The sequence below is a fragment of the Chelonoidis abingdonii genome, chromosome 11, assembly GCF_003597395.2.
Source record: "Chelonoidis abingdonii isolate Lonesome George chromosome 11, CheloAbing_2.0, whole genome shotgun sequence".
Classification (NCBI taxonomy): domain Eukaryota; kingdom Metazoa; phylum Chordata; order Testudines; family Testudinidae; genus Chelonoidis; species Chelonoidis abingdonii.
Genome location: NC_133779.1, coordinates 11,628,168 through 11,643,270, shown reverse-complemented (window position 1 = coordinate 11,643,270; position 15,103 = coordinate 11,628,168). Strand labels below are relative to the sequence as shown.

At 49.0% G+C, this 15,103-nt stretch overlaps 1 pseudogene; it reads right to left on the bottom strand.

Moving 5' to 3' along the window:
* LOC142047556 (butyrophilin-like protein 9) overlaps positions 1–4,659 on the bottom strand; it is a 174,233-nt pseudogene extending 169,574 nt beyond the window's left edge.
* Positions 4,660–15,103: the final 10,444 nt, after the last annotated feature.

The window sequence follows — 15,103 nt, the reverse complement described above, 5'->3', positions numbered from 1 at the left end:
TGAGTCACTCCCATGTCTGCCAGGCGCCCCTGACTGACCTCACCGAGGTCGGCTAAAAGAGGACCCAGGAGTACGACGACAATGATTACCGGTCATAATGCACCATCTGCTGCCAAAAAGCAATGAGCTGCTGCTGGGTAGCAATGCAGTCTCATGTCTGCTAGCACCCAGGAGACATACAGTGATGGTGAGCTGAGCGGGCTCCAAGCTTGCCGTGGTATGGCATCTGCACAGGTAACCCAGGAAAAAAGGCACAAAATGATTGTCTGCCATTGCTTTTAAGGGGGGGGGGGGCTGATGACTTACCCAGAATCACTTGCGACACTGTTTTTGCCCCATCAGGCATTGGAATCTCAACCCAGAATTCCAATGAGTTGCGGAGACTGCAGGAACAGTGGGATATCTACCCACAGCTACCCACAGCGCAATGCTCTGGAAGTTGACGCTAGCCTCAGTATTGTTGACACAGTCCACCGACTTAATGTACTTAGAGCATTTTGTGTGGGGACACGCACAATCGACTGTATAAAAACAATTTCTAAAAAAAACCACTTCTATAAATTCAACTGAATTTCGTAGTGTAGACATAGCCCTAGTCGCCCTGAATAACCTCACCTTCCCACAGTGATTCCTGCATCCAGCCCAGAACTTCTGTTACAGATAGAGTGGATCTTATAGAGAGAGGCGCTCGTTTGGGTTGAAAGATTCCAAGTACTGGAGAATCCACTGTGTCCCTAGGCCAGTTGAATTCATTTAGCTTCGCCTTCTAACCATCAGATCTTGTTCTGCCTTTGTCCACTAGGCTTTATCTACACACTGTGGTAAGTCGACCTACACTCCGCAACTCCCGCTACATGAATAATGTAGCTGGAGTCAACATACCTTAGGTCAAGTTACTGTGGGGTCTACATCATGGGGGGTCACTAAGAGAAAATCTCCCAGGGACTTACCTTACTGTTCTCATCAGGGGTAGAGTATAGGGGTCAACTGGAAAGCGATCTGCAGTTGATCTGGCAGGTCTTTGCTAGACCCGCTAAATCAACAGTCAATGGATCAATCTCAAAGCATAGATTCTGCCTGTAGGGTAGACCTGCCCCTAGATTTTAGACACCTATCTATTGCCAGAAATCTTCTCTCTGTGTAGGTACTTACAGACTGTGATCAAGTCACTTTTTAACCTTCCCTTGGATAAGCTCTATAACTGGAACTGCTACGTTTCTGACTGTGAGGCAGGTTCCCGAATCTGTAATTGTTCCTGTAGCTATTTCTGAGCACTTTCCAGTGTATCAACATCCTATCTGACACCAGAACTAGACACAGTATCCAGCAGTGGTCTGGCTAACACCACACACAGAGATAATGTCACCTTCTTTCTCCTGGTAGATATTCTCATTCATACGTACAAGGGGCGCATTTGTAACCCACATACTTCCTGGGTGTGGTGCTCTGTCCCCTCTAGTGACACTAAGACTACTTAGAGATGAATGACTCCACTACTGCTTTAGTTAAGGGTATGTTTACACTATTCACTGGATCTGCGGCTAGTGATCGATCTATTGGGGATCGATGTATTGCGTCTCGTCTAGATACATCAATCCCTGAATGCACTCCCTGTTGACTCCAGAACTCCACCAGGACGAGAGGTGGAAGCGGAGTCAACGGGGGAGCGGCAGCTGTCAATCCCGCGCCGCAAGGTCGCAAAGTAAGTCAATCTAAGTCGATCTAACTTCTCATAGCTGAAGTAGCATATCTTAGATTTATTCCCCCACACACACCCCAGTGTAGACCAGGCCTAAGAGCTGTGTGGCTTTTAGCTCATACATTAGGGGCTCATGCATTTAACTGTTCTCAGGTTCAATCCCAATGACCAGGGTCTGTTGGTATTGACCAGTGTAGCTCTGCAAGCCCTTTTCAGAGTCATTGCTTTCCTGGATAGTCTCCCTTCCTGTAACTATGACCTACAGTCTTTGTTCATAGATATGTAACCTTGCATTTGGCCATGTTGAAATGCATGTGTCACGGAGTCCCCAGGCGATGCTCTGGAACTGCTCCCCACTAAGCCAGTCAGGACTTTGGGGAGCCTCCTCTCCCTTGGAGCAGACTTGTTCAGGGCAAGAAGCTCACACGTCTTCACCTCCTGGGTCTCTCCTTGGAGCATTCAGCATCCTCTGCCCCTCCGTGGGCTTCCCACAGCGAGCCCACCCAGGCGGGGTCCTGGGGAAGCCACAGGGTTCTGCACCCCCACTTTGCAGTCAGACGTGACTCTCAGCCAGCAAAACAGAGGTTTATTCGATGACAGGAACAGGGTCTAAAACAGAGCTTGTAGATACAGCGAACCAGACCCCTCGGCCGGGTCCATTCTGGGGGGCAGTGAGCCAGACCCCTAGGTCTGCACTTCACTCCTTATCCCCAGGTAGCTCCAGACTAACCAACCCCTCCAGCCCCTCCTCTCTGCTCAGCTCCTTTCCCGGGCCAGGAGGTCACCTGATCCCTTTGTCTCCAACACTTTCAGCTGGCACCTTTGCAGAGGAGGGGCCCAGGCCATCAGTTGCTAGGAGACAGAGTGCCAGGCATTTAGGTGCACTGGCCCTTTGCTCTGCAGCAATCACACACCCTTATCCCACCACCTAGATACTTAAGAACTGCCTAGGGGACACTGAGGCACCAACACAGTATTCAGAGCAAACATTAAGAACAGTCCCAGTTCGTCACAGCATGCATACCTCAGTTTCCCCTACATGCTGTATTGTTACTAATTGAGGGGGAAGGTCTGTTTGCTATCTGGGCAGGCCAAAATAGGTGTGAACAGTGTGTAGCTGTCTGTGGCCCTAGGTCTGATATCAGTGGAGTATCTGAGAAGACAATGGCAAATACAGTCACTGGGCCTTTGATACCTAGCAACCAATGACCATGGATGACCCACACCTTGGCAGGAAGCCAAGCAGAGTTTGCCCCACTGGGGAACAAAGGACTGGGGCGTGTGAGGTGGAAGTTAAGTGTGGGCTGCAGGAAGCAGCTGAGGCAGACCTGAACTTGGACAGAGAGGTCAGATGGACAGGGCATTGGGCACTGTGGTGCCCAGGATGGACTATGCTCTAACTTTCTTTTCTCTGTGCTAGCTAAGGACGTCCTATGCTGTGTGTCAGTCAACTAATAAACTCTTCTGCTTACAGTACTGACTGAGTGTCACTACAAATGCTGAAAGAGGAGATGCATTGCTCCCCAAGATTGTACCAGTCTCCTTTAAAGGTCTATCTCAGTGGGACTCACTAAACAGAGTTCTCAGTGGGAAGCAGGGGTGCTGAAGGCCCAGGGGTCCAATCTAATGAGGCGGTGAAGCCATGTGGTTTTACCTGGAGGAAAAGTGGGACCCCTAGCGGGTCTGACACACTGAAGAGTCCTCCCAGGGACTATTCTAAAGCTGGGGTCATAGCACTACTCCTATGGATCTGTGACAGCATGTTGTTAGAGTAAACCCACCTTACCGAGTGCTCTCCATCAGTGTGTAGTACTGACCTGTCCCCATCATTATTTACCTCTCTATCAAATTTTGGGTCATCTGCAAATTTTATCAGCCATGATTTTATATTTCTTTCCAGCTCATTGATAAACCTATTGAATAGCATTGGCCCAGAATTGATCTCTGTGGGACTCCACTAGAAACATCCTCATTGGACGATGATTCCCCATTACAATTACTTTGAGATCTATTAGTTAGCCAGTTTTTAATCCACTTAATGTGGATTACATTGTTTTTGAAAATTTTTTAATCTTAGTTTTATGCAGGACTAAGTCAAACCCCTTTCAGAGTCTGAGACCTGGTCTACACTACAGAGTTACATCAGCTTAATTACATCGTGCAGGCCTGTGAAAAATTTCATGTCTTCTGTGATGTATTTAAGCCAAACTAACCCCAATGTAGACACCACTAGGTTGATGGAAGAATTATTCTGTCACTCTAGCTACCACCTCCCAGAGAGGTGAATTTACTACAACCATAAAAGAACCCCTTCTGTCACTGTAGCAAGTGTTTAAACCACAATGTTGCTGCTCTAGTGTTTGTAGTGTAGACACATCCTGAGTCTCTTACGTCAACCCTGTTATCTTTATCAACTTAATGTGTTGTCTTCTCAATGAATGATAGCGAGTAGATTTCACAAGACTCAGCCCAGCTCCTGACAGGCAGATCACAGAAATCTCAATCACTAATGGCCCCACAGAACAGGTTAGAAAGACATTTCCTGTCCCAGTACCAGAAATAGTCACTAGCCAAGTGCAATTCTCAAGTGATCAGCCCGCCCTCCCCCCATAACCCCTTCCGCACAGAGATGACTCACCTGAGAGGTGAATGGCCGATTGTCACTCGGGCTCCAGCAGGCCATTCCGCACTATGCAGGTGATGTCTCCATTGTCTTCCCTTTCTGTGACAGTGACGTGACTCACAACATTATACAGGTTCTCCCTGTCCTGAGTCACATTGGTCATAATCTCCATCGCCAGGTTCTGCCAATTCTTTCCAACCCACTGGAGTTCGGGTTTGGGGAACCAGCCTGCAGATCTACAGGGCAGCCCAATTCCCGTCAATGAACACTGGAGCCACTGCTGCAGGTAGAGACAGAAAGTGTGTGTATCAGGAAATTGTGTCTTTAGTAGCACCATGTGATTCCCCACCTAACCTGGGTACAGGGGGACTGTGACTGGAAAGCTTCATTCCCATATGTGCAAAGCCTCTCACAGGACACAAAGGAGTTCACAGGTGAGTGAGGGATTGAACCGAGGGCTCTTAAGCATCAATCCACTTCCCTAGACACAAGATCACCCTTCCTTCCTGCAGGCCCCAGCCCTCCCAATGGCCTGGGTGACAATAACCAATATGGTACCTCCCTGGCATGCCAATGACCCTGGGCTTTTTTGCTCAAAGAGGAGAAGAGCCTGCACAGGACTGGGAAATAGGGAAAATGTGAGAGACACAAGCTGGGAAATCTGCCACAGGAGATTTAATGTACCTCACAGAAGGTCCCATCCCTGGGTCCCACCCCCTATTGTTTCTGGGCTAGATACTGGCTCTGCTTTCCTGGCCCAAATCTCAGGGCAGCCACGGCAGAATTAGACTCATCTCCCAGCCCTGCAGGGGATATTGATGGAGCCAGACGCTGTGGGACTAGAGAGCAACCAGCTGCTACTCAGAAGAGGGAAGAGAAAGGAGAGTCGATGCAGTGAGCAGCAGCTCCTGCTCAGTGACTTTCTGCACACCCAATCTAGCTGCTCTATGCAGCTGCGGAGTGAGGGAACCGCAGAATGAGCCGATAGAGCCCGGAGCATCTCCAGAGTCTCCTGTGCAGTCGCCTCTTCCCCACCGAGAAGTAAACTCTGCCTGGCCTGATCTGAGCTAGCCGCCCAGCAGGATGGGGATGCATCACACGCTGTGATGTGGGATTGAAGAACCCGCTCACATAATGTTATTTTGGTCCTCAAACATTAACCTGCCTCATTCTCTCTCTCGTCCTCCAGTTAGTCTGTTCTCATGAGGTTTCCAAGGCAGTTTATTTTCAGTCATACATTTAAAGGCCAGAAGAAACCAATGTGATCATTTAGTCAGAGCATCTGCACAGCCCAGGACTGAGAGCTTCCCGCAGGGATCCCTGAACTGAGCTCCTAACTTCTGGTTGAGCTAGAGCCTGTCTTGTAGAAAGAGACATCCCCTCTCGGTTTAAAGACTCCAAGCCGGTTCACATTTCTGAACACTCAGATGGCTGTGGCTGATCAGTGAAAGAGGGGACCAGAGGAAGGGAGATGCTGGACTGGGACAGAACAACTGGAGATGGGTCCTGAGGTTTAGCTCCAGGTGTGGGTCCTAATCTGACCTTCCCCAGAGTTGAGGGTATGGACTTCAGGTTCTGGTTTGGGCCTATTATAGAGACAGCCCCAAAGTCTGGTATGGGGACTCTCTTTCTGAGACCAAAATCACGATAGGTACCAGATGCAATGATCCAGAGTCTGACTGATGAGGGGAAGAAGATGCTTGATCTGAGGTGGCTGAACCACTTAACGGTGAATGGGGAAGAGGGACCAGATGGAGCTGTTGAACTTGGCAGAGATTTCAGAAAGCTCAGTGGAGTGTGCAGATGTGGTGTGTACCCACGGCCTGCCATTGACAGACTGACTGGGCAGCTAGGCAAGGCCACTGACAATCCTAGGTTACACCATAACAAAGGACACTGGGAAGTTTAACACTCCAGTTAAGAATACAACCCACAGCAGATTGTCAGGGCAGGAATTGTGCTGTATAAAACCTACCTGTACAGCACTAGCCCACCAATGGTACTGAAGAAACAACACATTCATAATGATGCCTGCACCAGGCCCAGCTGAGAATTGTACATCAAAACCTTTCTCAACAGAAAATTAGATTTTGACTGAATGATTTTTTAAATTTTTCTTATTTATTTATTTGTGGAAGTCTGTGCTTTCTCTGAATAGTTTTGATTTTTCATTGGAAAACGAAAACCCCCAAAATATTTTGGCTTTTGGGAGTTTTCAACTGAAAAAGTTCAGTTTCCATTTGTCAAAACCAAATATTTCCCTCCCAGTTTTCACATTTTCAATTTTTTGATGAAAAGTTCAATGAAATTTTCCACAGGGGAAAAAAAATCCATGTTCTGCCCTGCTCCAGAGTGCACCATTCTTAAGCCCTCACTGGTTGCAGGTGGAATCTGTCAATGTTCTGTTCTGCCCTGTGTCCACACGACTCCCTGGGATGTCCTAGAGGTTAATGTACATTAGCCTGAAGGCCTCTGTGATGAGTGTGGGACTGCGGGTGCAGGCTTTGCTGGAGCTCTAGGCATAACTAACAGTATGAAGCAAAGGCTGTGAACTGAAGTAGGGCTGGTCTTGGGAGAATTGGTATTGGGTATTGGCTAACCCAGTAAGATCATTCCTGATGAGAGGATGGTACAGGGACACACAGAGTTCTCAAGTAACACCATTAATACAGGCCTAAGGGATGGTACAGGAACACACTGACCGCTCCCAAGGATAAAGAGGAGATGACAAGATAATTAGTGTATCTGTGTATCTGCAGTGTACCTGTTGCTCCTATAGGGCACTAGGACTGTGCTTTGTCGACAACAAATCTGGCCGAGCACCTTTGCCACTGAATCGAGCCTGGGGTCTTTCTTTGAAGTAACATCGAGATTTGCTGAATCAACACACTGCGCTGTCTGCTCGTGCAGCTGACATTGGAGCTCTGAGAACTGCAACACTAGCAGCATTACCAATGCTGCAGCACCAGCAACACTTAGCAACACAAACAACAGTTGGTAATCGTACAATCAAAGAAATGTCAGGCTGGAAGAGACCTGAAGAAGTCATCAAGTCCAGCCCCCTGCACTGAGGCAGGATCAAGTAAACCTAGAGCATCGCTGACAGCGGGTTTGTCCAACCTGTTATTAATAACCTCAGATGATAGAGATTCTACAACCTCCCTTGGACTCCTCTTCCAGAGCTTAATTACCTGTATCGTTAGAAAGGTTTTGCTACTATAGGACCTAAACCTCTCTTGCTGCAGATTAAGGCCATTGCTGCTTGTACTGTCTTCTTAAATCAGCTCTTAACATATCTGGAAATGGTTATTAGGTTCTTCCTTAGTCTGTTTTTCTCAAGACTAAACAAGCCCCATTTTTTTAACCTAACATCATAGTTCAGTGTTTCTAAACCTTTGATCACTTTTGTTGCTCTCCTCTGGATTCTCTCTAATTTGTTCACATCTTTCCTTAAGTGTGACACCCAGAACTGCACACAAGCCTCCAGCTCAGATCTCACCACTTCCCAGGAGAGCAGGGCAATGACCTCCCATGTTTTACATACAGCACTTCCATTAGTACGGCCCAGAATGAAATAAGCCTTTTTTGTGACAGCATCACACTGTTGACTCACATTCAATCTCTGATCCACCGTGATGCTCTTGGTACCCTTTGAACCCAAGCATGCAGAGCACAACAAACTGGCAATCCAGCACTTTAACCACTTAGTCACTTTATCAGCCAAAAGGGCCCCTTTCCACCAGCTGTCCCTTGGTCAGTCAAGGCCAGGCACCCACGCCAGGGTAGAGCAGACATAGAAGGTGAGACCTGCAAGCAGACCAGTGCTGTAGAGGCTTCATGTTTGATTCTCATTATTGTAAGCAAGGTTTGAGTCCTACCTCATGTAGGAACAGCTGCAGCATGCAATTTGTGGGGAGCTTTTATTCTTCTTTTCGTAACCGTATGGCTTAGCTGGGTGAAGAGGTGTGGAAAAGCGACCCAGCGGCTGCCTTCACAAAAAGAAGTGACAGCCCACAACAGATTAGTAGTCTAGGAACCAGGGCCAGCTCCAGCTTTTTTGCTGCCCCAAGCGAAGAAGAAAAAAAGAAAAACCAGATTGAGCTGCCACCGAATTGCCGCCAAAGAGTGAAGCAGAGTGATTGAGCTGCCACTGAAGTACCAGCAGACCCAGACGTGCCGCCCCCAACAACGGATGGACGTGCCGCCCCTTTCTATTGGCTGCCCCAGGCACCTGCTTCCTTCGCTGGTGCCTGGAGCTGGTAATCACTCAGCCATCATGCACAATGTGATCATGGGTTTGATATGCCTGCAGACCAGCTTATATTTTCTTCTCTGCACTCACTTGGGTGCATGGTCTCATTTGATGAAATAACAGCTCATGTGAAAGATGTCACTCTGGGTAAAGAGGTGGCTGAGGAACTAAAGGCTGAGCCTTTGTGTTAGGCATGGGTGGGTTTGAATCCCACTTTTGTTACTAGCCAGCCTTTCCTTTGGCAGTGGTGGCCACTGGCTCTTTCCTCTTCAGGCCCTCGCTACCCCAGCATCCCTTACCACAAAAATAAAATTTGCTGTATTCGTGTAGGTCCCTGTGTAGCTGGAAAGCGTGTCTCTTTCACCAGCAGAAATTGGTCCAATAGAAGGTTTGACCTCACTCTCCTTGTCTGTCTAAAAAGAACCATGCAAATCCAATCAACTGGGGCCCCTAGCAGTCCTGGGCCAGCTGGACTCCAGGCCGGCTCACAAAGGTGGGAATTTTGCCTAGTGCCTCTCCAGCTCTGGCGCCTCAGCAGGCACAGCCCATCTCTTCCACATGCTCACTCAGGAGTCTGACCGCAGCTGAGCAATGCTGGTGTAACCCCTGTGTTTGCATTTCAGAGTGTGGTGAGGTCACTAGGGGAGCAAACAGCCAGGGGCTACGTGGGTTCTTTGCTTTATAGGCTGGATACTTGCCATAGAGTAGAGGGGGCTAGGGAAAGTCCAGTCGAAAAAGGGACCTGACAATGTCCAATCAGAAACACTGACCAGACACCCAATCTCCAGTTGCCGCCTGCTGAGGCACCAGAACAGTTGGGGTCAAGCAGGTGGTCTGGCAGTCGGAGGTATGTGAGGACCGCAGCATTGGCGATAGCAGCAGTGCCGAGGATGGGCAGTGAGGGCACACCTAGGAGCACCCCAGGCTCCACCACTCTCCCTCCTCCCACTATAGTTCTTGCCCTGTGGCCCCTAGGCAGTGCCCCTGTCACATCGCTGCCAGCTCCTGCCTTACACAGGCAAGGAAAGAGGCATTATGTGTTCATGGGGTCAAGTCCATCTGCTCTGTGCACATGTCAGGGTACCCACAGCTTTCACACACCTGGCCCTATTGCCTCAGCAGTAAATGACAAATTTTCACCTTGCCAGGAATGCTGGGACAGCTGAGAACTGGACTTGCTGCTCAGCATCCGCACAGAGTGATTGTGCCAGAGGAGCTTTATCACAAAATCTCCATCACAGCTGGCACTGATTGTCCTTGATTGCAGTTTCACCCGAGGGCCAAAGATAGAATGGGCCGTGAGGATGTAACTCTTTGCACCCCTACAGCTGGTCTCACACATAGATTTGGCACATGCGTAATTGGCACAAGCACTTCTGGTCAAACCTTCCAAAATGACCAGTGATTTTGGGAGCCCAACTTGGGCACCTTGAAGGGTGACAGACTGTAATGAGCCCCCACCTGCTGGAAATCAGGCCCTTTAAAGTGTCTTAATTGGGCCCCCAAAAATCACTAATCATTTTTGAAAATCTTGGTATCTGTGCTTAACAATGTAATAAATCAAGCACGGTATTTAAAAATAATATTGTATCTATCTACCCACATATACATCCTCTGTCTATCTCCATACATATCCATCAATCAGTCTATCTATTGATCTCTCTCTCTATCACAGGCTCTGTGCAGCTGACTCCTATCAAGCCTCTGTTAAAGCCCTAGCCTAGAGAGGAGCCCTGGTCATTTCTTTCCGGTGTAGAACTGTCTCTCTCCCTCTTTCAGGGTCTGTGTGAGTGAAGCAGCTGCAGGATCTGTGCAGCAGAAGCAACTAAGTCTGCAGATGCTCTTGCTTCATGTATCAGCTGTGTTGGAAGCTCTGACTGGGGATGCAGGGATTGAGTTCCCCTTCTTCACATCCCGCTATGTGCTGTTCATGATCCCATCATCAATCTTCCCTTCACCCACACATGGTGGAGACTTTCCCTGTTCCTGCTCCTCCAGCCAGTCTGGGTTGGAGTCACTCCTAGTGAAAGCTCTGGAGCCATTTCTCTGTCACAGGAGAACTGACCCTCTTACACAGTTGCCTGATCTCAAGGCCAGTGAAGTCAGTGGAGTCTTTCCATTGACACCAAGGAGCTTTGCATCAGGCCCTTTCTGGGCAGCATTGTCTGAGCTACAAGCAGGGCCCAGCTGCCATCCAAGGGTGCCAGCAGCTCAGCCTGACCCACAGCCCTAGGAGTCACTCTGGGCTAGAGCCACCAAACTGCTGTGATCTAAAAATGACAATTTTAAAAGTGAGAGTTTTTGTCAAACATTTTCATTTTTTACCAAAGTTTACATTTCTACCAATTAAAATTTTAAACTGTTTTGGGAGGTTTGTAAATACAAAACTGGAAAATTAAAAGAAAAAAGAAAAACTACATTTAAATAACCCATTTTTTCAGAGAATTTTTAAAAAGTTTCCAGGTTTTGGATTTCCCGTCCCTCCATTTTTATCATTTTGCCACCATGAGATGGGAAAAAATGAGGAAAAAATATTTTTCACAAAAGGTTTGAAACAGTAATTTTAAAAACTTTTCAACATATACTTACACTTTTCCATACTGGGGTTTTCTGGGCACTGCTTAGGTAGCCTCAAACTGGGCTCCTCTGATCCTCACCTGAGCATCTGAGCTCCCCCAAACATCCCCTGTCCAGCTGTTCTGCAGAGCTGACTCTATCCCAGGGGTGAAATGTGCCCAGCCACCTGTGACGATGTGGTTCTGGCGGGACCCAACTGAAAGTGCCAAATCAGGACCAATTGCTCAAACAGGGCAGTCACAGCCCTAGGCTGGGGTTTTTCCACCTCTAAGGCAAATCAAACCAGCCAGACAAAAAGGACTTCAGTGTCACCCCACTGGCTAACCGCAAGTCACACAAGCAATTTCCTTAGACACTCCAGTCTCCCAGTATCACCACCAGTCCCACACGTCCTGGGGATGAATGGTTATGAAAACCAACACCCCAGTAAAAGAAAAAGGTTCTCTCGATCCCAAAGGACCAAGCCCCAGACCCAGGTCAATATACACATCAGATCTTACCCACAAATCACGCTGTTGCCAATCCTTTAGAATCTAAAATCTAAAGGTTTATTCATAAAAGGAAAAAGATAGAGATGAGAGCTAGAATTGGTTAAACGGAATCAATTACATACAGTAATGGCAAAGTCCTTAGTTCAGGCTTGTAGCAGTGATGAAGTAAACTGCAGGTTTAAATCCAGTCTCTGGAGAACATCCCCCGCTGGGATGGGTCATCAGTCCTTTGTTTAGAGCTTCAGATTGTAGCAAAGTCCCTCCAGAGGTAAGAAGCAGGATTGAAGACAAAATGGAGATCAGGCCTTCGCCTTATATAGACTTTTCCAGGTGTAAGAACACTCCTTTGTTCCTACTGTGGAAAGTTACAGCAAAATGGAGTTTGCAGTCACATGGGCCAGTTTCTGCTCACTCCAGTGAGTCACAGGGCGTATCCGCCTTCTCTCGATGGGTCAATTGTGTAGTTGATGGTCCTTAATGGGCCATCAAGCAGGCTAAGCAGAGCTGACACCAGCTTCTCTGAGACTTTTTCCAGTAACACAGAACAAGTTTGAAATACAGACAATACACAGCCAATATTCATAACTTCAACTACAGAAATGATACAGACATACAGACAGCACAATCATAACCAGTAACCCGTAACCTGGTCTTAGACACCTTATATGACCCCCTTTACATAGAATTTGGTGCCACTACAGAACCTTGGTTGCAACCCATGTTCTATATGATCCCAGTTTATATCAATAACGTCACACCACCATCCCAGAACAATCCACTCCTGCATCAATTATTCTGCAAAGATGTTCTGCCTCGTACTCCTGACGGATTTCCCTTGAGGCCCTGCTTGGCTTCCCACAGAGGTGTTAATTTCTGTTCACAAGACTTTCTGTAAGTGGAGGAATGGTCCTGTTATTGTGGTGAACTTCCCTGGCTTATACACCACCCGGTGGAACTGACTACCAAAAGTATCTGAGTCCTCGCTCCCACTCCCTTTACCTGGCACCCTGCATGACCTCGAGGACTCCCCTTCTACTCTCCAGTGTGGCAGAGTCCTTGTAACCCAACAAGGCTGGGCTCAGGATTCCTGGGGGGCTCCTGCCCAGGCCCTGGCTGTGATGCAGGGTCAGAAACTTGCTCTGACGGTGGCCACACGCCCTCAGGTTGTAGGTGACAGGACCCTTCTTCCCAGCTTCAGCCCCACCATTGGGGTTATGTTTCGCCCGCAAGTCTGGCCTGCAAGGCCTCTTGACTGGTGGTGTCTCCCTGAACTAGACCCTCTGCCCAGGGGTCCCTTTCACTCTCACCACCTCACCCAGCTCTGGACTGCTCCAGCTCCAGCCCCAGCTCCAGCTTCAGCGCTGCTGCTGCTCTACCTCTTCTGGCCTCGCTGGCTCTGGTTGATGAGCTCTCCTGCCGGTACAGGTCTGCTCCCTGGGCTGCTTCTCTGGATCTCTCTAGCTTTTCCAGTGCAGTTCTGCTCCCAGCTCAGCTCGGGCACCTGCTTTCTCCTTAGCTTGGTACCTCGGCCCCACTCTGGCCCAGGCAGTTCCAGCTCTCATGGAGGATGGGACCCCTGGCCTCCAGACTCCCTTATTAGCCTGCCTGCCCTGTCAATCAGGCTGACCTGGAGGGTTGCCCTGTGGAACTGTCAGTCTCAGGTTCCTGAATTCCCATTGACCCTCCCCCTTGGTACTGGGTCCTTCCCAACCAAATCCCACCCCCACACCCCACTAAGTTTTAGTAAGGGGCCAACAGTCCCTTATATTTCTATCTTATATGTTTCTTTGGTTTTTTGTCTTGGTTCCCCCACTTGCTTAGTTACACTGATTCCAGCTCCTCTAATGCTCAGAGGTCACTGGATGCTTTTTATCCACTGCCTTGTGTTCTTCCCCATCTGGCAGTCGGGGGTGACTCGAGAGAGAACCAGGATAGGGGGAAGGAATCTGGTGCCGGTCTCTCAGGAGGGACAGCAGACTCCTCAGCAGCTCAGAATGAGGAGTGGGGGCAGTCAGGGCAGAAGTGGCTAGAGGTGGGTTTGGAGCACAGGGCAGGTGGAGACTAAGCAGGTGGGAAAGTCAGTGCAGTCCCATGGTAAGGTGTTCTCTGCGGGAAGGCACAGGGAAATTCATCCCTGTGCACCAGTACCCCATTTATGTCCCTCTTAAGTCCAGAGGGTGAATTTCCCCCTAGAGGAGCTGGGTTCCTCTCACCAGGGACAAGAGACCAAAGTGGAGGCAAAAGGTTCAGGCTCATCCAACATCCCAGGCCCCCAAATCACTCAGTGACATTTCATACTGGCCAAGCTGTGCCTTCAGCTGGGGGCTGTCTCGGTCCCCAGGAAGCGAGATAGGTCGGGAGGCGTTTCCTCAGTGATATGTTTAGACTCAAATAAACAAACCAGGTCCCTTCAAGCCTCAATCTTGAAACCCTAAATAGAGACGCTGTGGCCGGAGCATGGAAGGGGGGCGACACGAGGCAGGAAATGGGGAGCGGTGACAACTATCAGCCCCAAGGAGGAGACAGAGCAAGTCAGAGAGAGTCTGCAGTGTCTCTGCTGCCTGAGCCCTAGAGACCCTGGAGGTCTGGGAGCAAGCACAGGGGCTGGTTGGAGCATTTAACCCGGGGGAACAGAGTGGGGCAGATCAGAGCAGAGACTGAGAGAGATACTGGAGCTTCCCTTCTGCTTAAGTCAGACAGATCAGTGGGGACACGTGTGAGCAGGGAACAAGGGCAGATTGTCTCCTCCCGACCGTGTCAGCAGCAGAAGCCACTGGGCTGTTTCCATCCTGAACAGTTATTTCCACTGCCCTGATGATCCTGTCTCTGTGCCTCTTGCTTCCCGGTGAGTATGCAGGAATCCTGCATTAATTCACAGCAGGTTGGGAGGAAACAGAACCAAGAGCAGCCCCTAGACCAGACTGTTGGCAAATCCTCTTTAGTGGGAGAGAAATGGGAACCAGTGTAAACACCGAGTATGAGAGCTACTGGGCCACATCCCCAGCTGGTGTAAATCAGTGTAACTCCACTGGAGTCAATGCCAGTTTATGCCAGCTGAGGATCTGTTCCTCTAGAGAGCTGAAAGGAAGGGCAGTCCCAGCTCAGACAAGGTCTGTGTGCATGGGGAACCTGCCATGCCCCAGATCTAACATTCTGCCTGGTTTGCTTGTTCGTCAAAACACAAATCAGGAATTTTTTTTTTTTATTAAGGGCAGTTTTTGTCCCTGACGAGGAACCTCAGAAAAGGGGGAGATTTTATCTCCAGCACTAACCACACATCTCCTTTCTGTTCCCAGCACTGAGTCCCAGCAGCCACGAGATCTGCTCAGCTCCTGGTGAGTCCATCTGTCTGTCCCCAGTCTACCCTCAGCATTTATCCCTCTGTCTCCAGGGAATCAAGCTACTGTCCTTTGGGCTGTGCCCTGCTCAATGCAGTGTCAGCAGCAATGGCATAGGAAGGC